Source organism: Oncorhynchus tshawytscha, linkage group LG14 (assembly GCF_018296145.1).
Source record: "Oncorhynchus tshawytscha isolate Ot180627B linkage group LG14, Otsh_v2.0, whole genome shotgun sequence".
Taxonomy (NCBI): Eukaryota; Metazoa; Chordata; class Actinopteri; order Salmoniformes; family Salmonidae; genus Oncorhynchus; species Oncorhynchus tshawytscha.
The window spans coordinates 54,637,045-54,647,359 of NC_056442.1; the positions used below are offsets into that span (position 1 = coordinate 54,637,045).

At 42.9% G+C, this 10,315-nt stretch overlaps 1 protein-coding gene across 1 annotated transcript in view; it reads right to left on the reverse strand.

Annotated features, from left to right (window-relative positions):
• Window positions 1-10,315, reverse strand: part of LOC112267493 (neprilysin-like) — a 99,078-nt gene that overhangs the window by 39,986 nt on the left and 48,777 nt on the right.

Below are 10,315 nucleotides of genomic sequence, written 5' to 3' on the forward strand. Positions count from 1 at the left end.
AGTAACAGCTCTCTGCCCCTCTCCATTCTTATAGTAACAGCTCTCCGCCCCTCTCCATTATTACAGTAACAGCTCTCTGCCCATCTCCATTCTTATAGTAACAGCTCTCTGGCCCTCTCTCTCCATTCTTATAGTAACAGCTCTCTGCCCATCTCCATTCTTATAGTAACAGCTCTCTGGCCCTCTCTCTCCATTATTACAGTAACAGCTCTCTGCACATCTCCATTATTACATTAACAGCTCTCTGCCCCTCTCCATTCTTATAGTAACAGCTCTCTGCCCCTCTCCATTATTACAGTAACAGCTCTCTGCCCCTCTCCATTATTACATTAACAACTCTCTGCACATCTCCATTATTACAGTAACAGCTCTCTGCACATCTCCATTATTATAGTAACAGCTCTCTGCCCCTCTCCATTATTACAGTACCAACTCTCTGCACATCTCCATTATTACAGTAACAGCTCTCTGCCCCTCTCCATTATTACAGTAACAGCTCTCTGCACATCTCCATTATTATAGTAACAGCTCTCTGCCCCTCTCCATTATTACAGTAACAGCTCTCTGCCCTCTTTCTTAATTCTTATAGTAACAGTTCTCTGCCCCTCTCTCTCCATTCTTATAGTAACAGCTCTCTGCCCCCGTTCTTCATTTCTACAGTAACAGCTCTCTGCCCCTCTCTCTTCATTCTTATAGTAACAGCTCTCTGCCCTCTTTCTTCATTTCTACAGTAACAGCTCTCTGCCCTCTTTCTTCATTTCTACAGTAACAGCTCTCTGCCCCTCTCTCTTCATTCTTATAGTAACAGTTCTCTGCCCCTCTCTCTCTCCATTATTACATTAACAGCTCTCTGCCCTCTTTCTTAATTCTTATAGTAACAGTTCTCTGCCCCTCTCTCTCCATTCTTATAGTAACAGCTCTCTGCCCCCGTTCTTCATTTCTACAGTAACAGCTCTCTGCCCACTTTCTTCATTTCTACAGTAACAGCTCTCTGCCCCTCTCTCTTCATTCTTATAGTAACAGCTCTCTGCCCTCTTTCTTCATTTCTACAGAAACAGCTCGCTGCCCTCTTTCTTCATTTCTACAGTAACAGCTCTCTGCCCGTCTCTCTCTCCATTCTTATAGTAACAGCTCTCTGCCCCCGTTCTTCATTTCTACAGTAACAGCTCTCTGCCCGTCTCTCTCTCCATTCTTATAGTAACAGCTCGCTGCCCTCTTTCTTCATTTCTACAGTAACAGCTCTCTGCCCGTCTCTCTCTCCATTCTTATAGTAACAGCTCTCTGCCCACTTTCTTCATTTCTACAGTAACAGCTCTCTGCCCCTCTCTCTTCATTCTTATAGTAACAGCTCTCTGCCCTCTTTCTTCATTTCTACAGTAACAGCTCGCTGCCCTCTTTCTTCATTTCTACAGTAACAGCTCTCTGCCCCTCTCTCTTCATTCTTATAGTAACAGCTCTCTGCCCTCTTTCTTCATTTCTACAGTAACTGCTCTCTGCCCTCTTTCTTCATTTCTAAAATAACAGCTCTCTGCCCCTCTCTCTTCATTCTTATAGTAACAGCTCTCTGCCCTCTTTCTTCATTTTCACAGTAACAGTTCTCTGCCCTGTCTCTTCATTTTTACAGTAACAGCTCTCTGCCCTCTTTCTTAATTCTTATAGTAACAGTTCTCTGCCCCTCTCTCTCTTCATTCTTATAGTAACAGCTCTCTGCCCCTCTCTCTATTCATTCTTATAGTAACAGCTCTCTGCTCTCTTTTTTCATTCATATAGTAACAGCTCTCTGCCCCTCTCTCTATTCATTCTTATAGTAACAGCTCTCTGCTCTCTCTCTTCATTCTTATAGTAACAGCTCTCTGCTTTCTCTCTTCATTCTTACAGTAACAGCTCTCTGCCCCTCTCTCTCTTTTCATTCTTATAGTAACAGCTCTCTGCCCTCTCTCTTCATTCTTATAGTAACAGCTCTCTGCTTTCTCTCTTCATTCTTATAGTAACAGCTCTCTGCTCCTCTTCATTCTTATAGTAACAGCTCTCTGCCCCTCTCCATTCTTATAGTAACAGCTCTCCGCCCCTTTCCATTATTACAGTAACAGCTCTCCGCCCCTCTCCATTATTACAGTAACAGCTCTCTGCCCCTCTCCATTATTACATTAACAGCTCTCTGCCCCTCTCCATTCTTACAGTAACAGCTCTCTGCTCCTCTTCATTATTATAGTAACAGCTCTCTGCCCTCTTTCTTCATTCTTATAGTAACAGCTCTCTGCCCCTCTTCATTCTTATAGTAACAGCTCTCTGCCCCTCTTCATTCTTATAGTAACAGCTCTCTGCCCCTCTCCATTCTTATAGTAACAGCTCTCTGCCCCCTCCATTCTTACAGTAACAGCTCTCTGCCCCCTCAATTCTTACAGTAACAGCTCTCCGCCCCTCTCCAATATTACAGTAACAGCTCTCTGCCCCTCTCCATTCCTATAGTAACAGCTCTCTGGCCCTCTCTCTCCATTCTTATAGTAACAGCTCTCTGCCCCTCTCCATTCTTATAGTAACAGCTCTCCGCCCCTCTCCATTATTACAGTAACAGCTCGCTGCCCCTCTCCATTCCTATAGTAACAGCTCTCTGGCCCTCTCTCTCCATTATTACAGTAACAACTCTCTGCCCCTCTCCATTATTACAGTAACAACTCTCTGCACATCTCCATTATTACAGTAACAACTCTCTGCACATCTCCATTATTATAGTAACAGCTCTCTGCCCCTCTCCATTATTACAGTAACAGCTCTCTGCCCCTCTCCATTATTACAGTAACAGCTCTCTGCACATCTCCATTATTACAGTAACAGCTCTCTGCCCCTCTCCATTATTACAGTAACAGCTCTCTGCACATCTCCATTATTATATTAACAGCTCTCTGCCCCTCTCAATTATTACAAAAACAGCTCTCTGCCCTCTTTCTTAATTCTTATAGGAACAGTTCTCTGCCCCTCTCTCTCTCCATTCTTATAGTAACAGCTCTCTGCCCCCGTTCTTCATTTCTACAGTAACAGCTCTCTGCCCACTTTCTTCATTTCTACAGTAACAGCTCTCTGCCCCTCTCTCTTCATTCTTATAGTTACAGCTCTCTGCCCTCTTTCTTCATTTCTACAGTAACAGCTCTCTGCCCCTCTCTCTATTCATTCTTATAGTGACAGCTCTCTGCTCTCTCTCTTCATTCTTATAGTAACAGCTCTCTGCCCTCTTTCTTCATTTCTACAGTAACAGTTATCTGCCCCTCTCTCTTCATTCTTATAGTAACAGCTCTCTGCCCCTCTCTCTTTTCATTCTTATAGTAACAGCTCTCTGACCCTCTCCATTCTTATAGTAACAGCTCTCTGCCCCTCTCCATTCTTATAGTAACCGCTCTCTGCTCTCTCTCTTCATTATTATAGTAACAGCTCTCTGCCCCTCTCTCTCTTCATTCTTATAGTAACAGCTCTCTGCTCTCTTTCTTCATTCTTATAGTAACAGCTCTCTGCCCCTCTCCATTCTTACAGTAACAGCTCTCTGCCCTCTTTCTTCATTCTTATAGTAACAGCTCTCTGCCCTCTTTCTTCATTTCTACAGTAACAGTTATCTGCCCCTCTCTCTTCATTCTTATAGTAACAGCTCTCTGCCCCTCTCTCTTTTCATTCTTATAGTAACAGCTCTCTGCCCCTCTCCATTCTTATTGTAACAGCTCTCTGCCCCTCTCTCTTCATTTCTACAGTAACAGTTCTCTGCCCTCTTTCTTCATTTCTACAGTAACATCCCTCTGCCCTCTTTCTCACTCTATTTTTACAGTAACAGCTCTCTGCCCTCTTTCTAATTTCATATAGTAATAGTTCTCTGCCCCTCTCACTTCATTCTTATAGTAACAGCTCTCTGCCCCTCTCTCTATTCATTCTTATAGTGACAGCTCTCTGCTCTCTCTCTTCATTCTTATAGTAACAGCTCTCTGCTCTCTCTCTTCATTCTTATAGTAACAGCTCTCTGCCCTCTTTCTTCATTTCTAGAGTAACAGTTATCTGCCCCTCTCTCTTCATTCTTATAGTAACAGCTCTCTGCCCCTCTCTCTATTCATTCTTATAGTGACAGCTCTCTGCTCTCTCTCTTCATTCTTATAGTAACAGCTCTCTGCTCTCTCTCTTCATTCTTATAGTAACAGCTCTCTGCCCTCTTTCTTCATTCTTATAGTAACAGCTCTCTGCCCCTCTCTCTATTCATTCTTATAGTAGCTCTCTGCTCTCTCTCTTCATTCTTATAGTAACAGCTCTCTGACCTCTCTCTTCATTCTTATAGTAACAGCTCTCTGCCCTCTTTCTTCATTCTTATAGTAACATCCCTCTGCCCTCTTTCTCACTCTATTTTTACAGTAACAGCTCTCTGCCTCTCTTTCTAATTTCATATAGTAATAGTTCTCTGCCCCCTCTCACTTCATTCTTATAGTAACAGCTCTCTGCCCCTCTCTCTATTCATTCTTATAGTGACAGCTCTCTGCTCTCTCTCTTCATTCTTATAGTAACAGCTCTCTGCCCTCTCTTCATTCTTATAGTAACAGCTCTCTGCCCTCTTTCTTCATTTCTAGAGTAACAGTTATCTGCCCCTCTCTCTTCATTCTTATAGTAACAGCTCTCTGCCCCTCTCTCTATTCATTCTGACAGCTCTCTGCTCTCTCTCTTCATTCTTATAGTAACAGCTCTCTGCCCTCTTTCTCCATTCTTATAGTAACAGCTCTCTGCCCCTCTCCATTCTTATAGTAACCGCTCTCTGCTCTCTCTCTTCATTCTTATAGTAACAGCTCTCTGCCCCTCTCTCTCTTCATTCTTATAGTAACAGCTCTCTGCTCCCTTTCTTCATTCTTATAGTAACAGCTCTCTGCCCCTCTCCATTCTTATAGTAACAGCTCTCTGCCCCCCTCTATTCTTATAGTAACAGCTCTCTGCTCTCTTTCTTCATTTCTACAGTAACAGTTATCTGCCCCTCTCTCTTCATTCTTATAGTAACAGCTCTCTGCCCCTCTCCATTCTTATAGTAACCGCTCTCTGCTCTCTCTCTTCATTCTTATAGTAACAGCTCTCTGCCCCTCTCTCTCTTCATTCTTATAGTAACAGCTCTCTGCTCCCTTTCTTCATTCTTATAGTAACAGCTCTCTGCCCCTCTCCATTCTTATAGTAACAGCTCTCTGCCCTCTTTCTCATTATTTTTATAGTAACAGCTCTCTGCCCCTCTCCATTCTTATAGTAACAGCTCTCTGACCCTCTCCATTCTTATAGTAACAGCTCTCTGCCCCTCTCCATTCTTATAGTAACCGCTCTCTGCTCTCTCTCTTCATTATTATAGTAACAGCTCTCTGCCCCTCTCTCTCTTCATTCTTATAGTAACAGCTCTCTGCTCTCTTTCTTCATTCTTATAGTAACAGCTCTCTGCCCCTCTCCATTCTTACAGTAACAGCTCTCTGCCCTCTTTCTTCATTCTTATAGTAACAGCTCTCTGCCCTCTTTCTTCATTTCTACAGTAACAGTTATCTGCCCCTCTCTCTTCATTCTTATAGTAACAGCTCTCTGCCCCTCTCTCTTTTCATTCTTATAGTAACAGCTCTCTGCCCCTCTCCATTCTTATTGTAACAGCTCTCTGCCCCTCTCTCTTCATTTCTACAGTAACAGTTCTCTGCCCTCTTTCTTCATTTCTACAGTAACATCCCTCTGCCCTCTTTCTCACTCTATTTTTACAGTAACAGCTCTCTGCCCTCTTTCTAATTTCATATAGTAATAGTTCTCTGCCCCTCTCACTTCATTCTTATAGTAACAGCTCTCTGCCCCTCTCTCTATTCATTCTTATAGTGACAGCTCTCTGCTCTCTCTCTTCATTCTTATAGTAACAGCTCTCTGCTCTCTCTCTTCATTCTTATAGTAACAGCTCTCTGCCCTCTTTCTTCATTCTTATAGTAACAGCTCTCTGCCCCTCTCTCTTTTCATTCTTATAGTAAACGCTCTCTGACCCTCTCCATTCTTATAGTAACAGCTCTCTGCCCCTCTCCATTCTTATAGTAACCGCTCTCTGCTCTCTCTCTTCATTCTTATAGTAACAGCTCTCTGCCCCTCTCTCTCTTCATTCTTATAGTAACAGCTCTCTGCTCCCTTTCTTCATTCTTATAGTAACAGCTCTCTGCCCCTCTCCATTCTTATAGTAACAGCTCTCTGCCCCCCTCTATTCTTATAGTAACAGCTCTCTGCCCCTCTCCATTCTTACAGTAACAGCTCTCTGCCCTCTTTCTTCATTCTTATAGTAACAGTTATCTGCCCCTCTCTCTCTCCATTCGTATAGTAACAGCTCTCTGCCCCTCTCTCTTCATTCTTATAGTAACAGCTCTCTCCCCTCTTTCTTCATTTCTACAGTAACAGTTATCTGCCCCTCTCACTTCATTTTTACAGTAACAGCTCTCTGCCCTCTTTCTCACTCTATTTTTACAGTAACAGCTCTCTGCCCCTCTCCATTCTTATAGTAACAGCTCTCTGCCCCTCTCCATTCTTATAGTAACAGCTCTCTGCTCTCTCTCTCTTCATTCTTATAGTAACAGCTCTCTGCCCCTCTCTCTCTTCATTCTTATAGTAACAGCTCTCTGCTCTCTTTCTTCATTCTTATAGTAACAGCTCTCTGCCCTCTTTCTTCATTTCTACAGTAACATCTCTCTACCCCTCTCCATTCTTATAGTAACATCTCTCTGCCCCTCTCCATTCTTATAGTAACAGCTCTCTGCCCCTCTCTTTCTTCATTCTTACAGTAACATCTCTCTACCCCTCTCCATTCTTATAGTAACATCTCTCTGCCCCTCTCCATTCTTATAGTAACAGCTCTCTGCTCTCTCTCTTCATTCTTATAGTAACAGCTCTCTGCCCCTCTCCATTCTTATAGTAACAGCTCTCTGCTCTCTCTCTTCATTCTTATAGTAACAGCTCTCTGCCCTCTTTCTTCATTTCTACAGTAACATCCCTCTGCCCTCTTTCTCACTCTATTTTTTCAGTAACAACTCTCTGCCCTCTTTCTTCATTTTGACAGTAACAGTTCGCTGCCCTGTCTCTTCATTTTTACAGTAACAGCTCTCTGCCCTCTTTCTTAATTCTTATAGTAACAGTTCTCTGCCCCTCTCTCTCTTCATTCTTATAGTAACAGCTCTCTGCCCCTATCTCTATTCATTCTTATAGTAACAGCTCTCTGCTCTCTTTCTTCATTCTTGTAGTAACAGCTCTCTGCCCCTCTCTCTCTTCATTCTTATAGTAACAGCTCTCTGCCCCTCTTTCTCTTCATTCTTACAGTAACAGCTCTCTGCTCTCTCTCTTCATTCTTATATTAACAGCTCTCTGCCCTCTTCATTCTTACAGTAACAGCTCTCTGCTCTCTCTCTTCATTCTTATAGTAACAGCTCTCTGCTCTCTCTCTTCATTCTTATAGTAACAGCTCTCTGCTCTCTTTCTTCATTCTTATAGTAACAGCTCTCTGCCCCTCTCTTTCTCCATTCTTATATTAACAGCTCTCTGCCCCTCTCTCTCTCCATTCTTATAGTAACAGCTCTCTGCCCCTCTCTCTTCATTCTTATATTAACAGCTCTCTGCCCTCTTTCTCACTCTATTTTTACAGTAACAGCTCTCTGCCCTCTTTCTTCATTTTCACAGGAACAGTTCTCTGCCCTGTCTCTTAATTTTTACAGTAACAGCTCTCTGCCCTCTTTCTTAATTATTATAGTAACAGCTCTCTGCTCTCTCTCTTCATTCTTACAGTAACAGCTCTCTGCCCCTCTCTCTCTTCATTCTTACAGTAAGAGCTCTCTGCCCCTCTCTCTTTTCATTCTTATAGTAACAGCTCTCTGCCCCTCTCCATTCTTACAGTAACAGCTCTCTGCTCTCTCTCTTCATTCTTATAGTAACAGCTCTCTGCCCTCTTTCTTCATTTCTACAGTAACAGCTCTCTGCCCTCTTTCTTCATTTCTACAGTAACAGTTCTCTGCCCTCTTTCTTCATTTCTACAGTGACATCCCTCTGCCCTCTTTCTCACTCTATTTTTTCAGTAACAACTCTCTGCCCTCTTTCTTCATTTTGACAGTAACAGTTCGCTGCCCTGTCTCTTCATTTTTACAGTAACAGCTCTCTGCCCTCTTTCTTAATTCTTATAGTAACAGTTCTCTGCCCCTCTCTCTCTTCATTCTTATAGTAACAGCTCTCTGCCCCTATCTCTATTCATTCTTATAGTAACAGCTCTCTGCTCTCTTTCTTCATTCTTATAGTAACAGCTCTCTGCCCCTCTCTCTCTTCATTCTTATAGTAACAGCTCTCTGCCCCTCTCTCTTCATTCTTATATTAACAGCTATCTGCCCCTCTCCATTCTTATAGTAACCGCTCTCTGCTCTCTCTCTCTTCATTCTTATAGTAACAGCTCTCTGCCCCTCTCTCTCTTCATTCTTATAGTAACAGCTCTCTGCCCCTCTCTCTTCATTCTTATATTAACAGCTCTCTGCCCTCTTTCTCACTCTATTTTTACAGTAACAGCTCTCTGCCCTCTTTCTTCATTTTCACAGTAACAGTTCTCTGCCCTGTCTCTTAATTTTTACAGTAACAGCTCTCTGCCCTCTTTCTTAATTATTATAGTAACAGCTCTCTGCCCCTCTCTCTCTTCATTCTTATAGTAACAGCTCTCTGCCCCTCTCCATTCTTATAGTAACAGCTCTCTGCCCCTCTCCATTCTTATAGTAACAGCTCTCTGCCCCTCTCTCTCTTCATTCTTACAGTAACAGCTCTCTGCCCCTCTCTCTTTTCATTCTTATAGTAACAGCTCTCTGCCCCTCTCCATTCTTATAGTAACAGCTCTCTGCCCCTCTCCATTCTTATAGTAACAGCTCTCTGCTCTCTCTCTTCATTCTTATAATAACAGCTCTCTGCCCCTCTCTCTCTTCATTCTTATAGTAACAGCTCTCTGCCCCTCTCTTTCTTCATTCTTACAGTAACATCTCTCTGCCCCTCTCCATTCTTATAGTAAAAGCTCTCTGCTCTCTCTCTTCATTCTTATAGTAACAGCTCTCTGCCCCTCTCCATTCTTATAGTAACAGCTCTCTGCTCTCTTTCTTCATTCTTATAGTAACAGCTCTCTGCCCCTCTCTCTCTCCATTCTTATAGTAAAAGCTCTCTGCTCTCTCTCTTCATTCTTACAGTAACAGCTCTCTGCCCTCTTCTTTCTTATAGTAACAGCTCTCTGCCCCCTCCATTCTTATGGTAACAGCTCTCTGCCCCCCTCCATTCTTATGGTAACAGCTCTCTGCCCTCTTTCGTCATTCTTATCGTAACAGTTATCTGGCCCTCTCTCTCTCCATTCTTATAGTAACAGCTCTCTGCCCCTCTCTCTTCATTCTTATCTTAACAGCTCTCTGCCCTCTATCTCACTCTATTTTTACAGTAACAGCTCTCTGCCCTCTTTCTTAATTTCTACAGTAACAGTTCTCTGCCCCTCACTCTTCATTTTTACAGTAACAGCTCTCTGCCCTCTTTCTCACTCTATTTTTACAGTAACAGCTCTCTGCCCTCTATCTTCATTTTCACAGTAACAGTTCTCTGCCCTGTCTCTTAATTTTTACAGTAACAGCTCTCTGCCCTCTTTCTTAATTATTATAGTAACAGCTCTCTGCCCCTCTCTCTCTCCATTCTTATAGTAACAGCTCTCTGCTCTCTCTCTTCTTTCTTATACTAACAGCTCTCTGCCCCTCTCCATTCTTATAGTAACAGCTCTCTGCCCCTCTCTCTCTTCATTCTTATAGTAACAGCTCTCTGCTCTCTTTCTTCATTCTTATAGTAACAGCTCTCTGCCCCTCTCTTTCTTCATTCTTACAGTAACATCTCTCTGCCCCTCTCCATTCTTATAGTAACAGCTCTCTGCCCCTCTCCATTCTTACAGTAACAGCTCTCTGCCCCTCTCTTTCTTCATTCTTACAGTAACATCTCTCTGCCCCTCTCCATTCTTATAGTAACAGCTCTCTGCTCTCTCTCTTCATTCTTATAGTAACAGCTCTCTGCCCCTCTCCATTCTTATGGTAACAGCTCTCTGCTCTCTCTCTTCATTCTTACAGTAACATCTCTCTGCCCTCTTCTTTCTTATAGTAACAGCTCTCTGTCCCTCCCCATTCTTACAATAACAGCTCTCTGCCCCCTCCATTCTTACAGTAACAGCTCTCTGCCCTCTCTCTATTCATTCTTATAGTAACAGCTCTCTGCTCCTCTCTCTTAATTATTATAGTAACAGCTCTCTGCCCCCCTCCATTCTTAT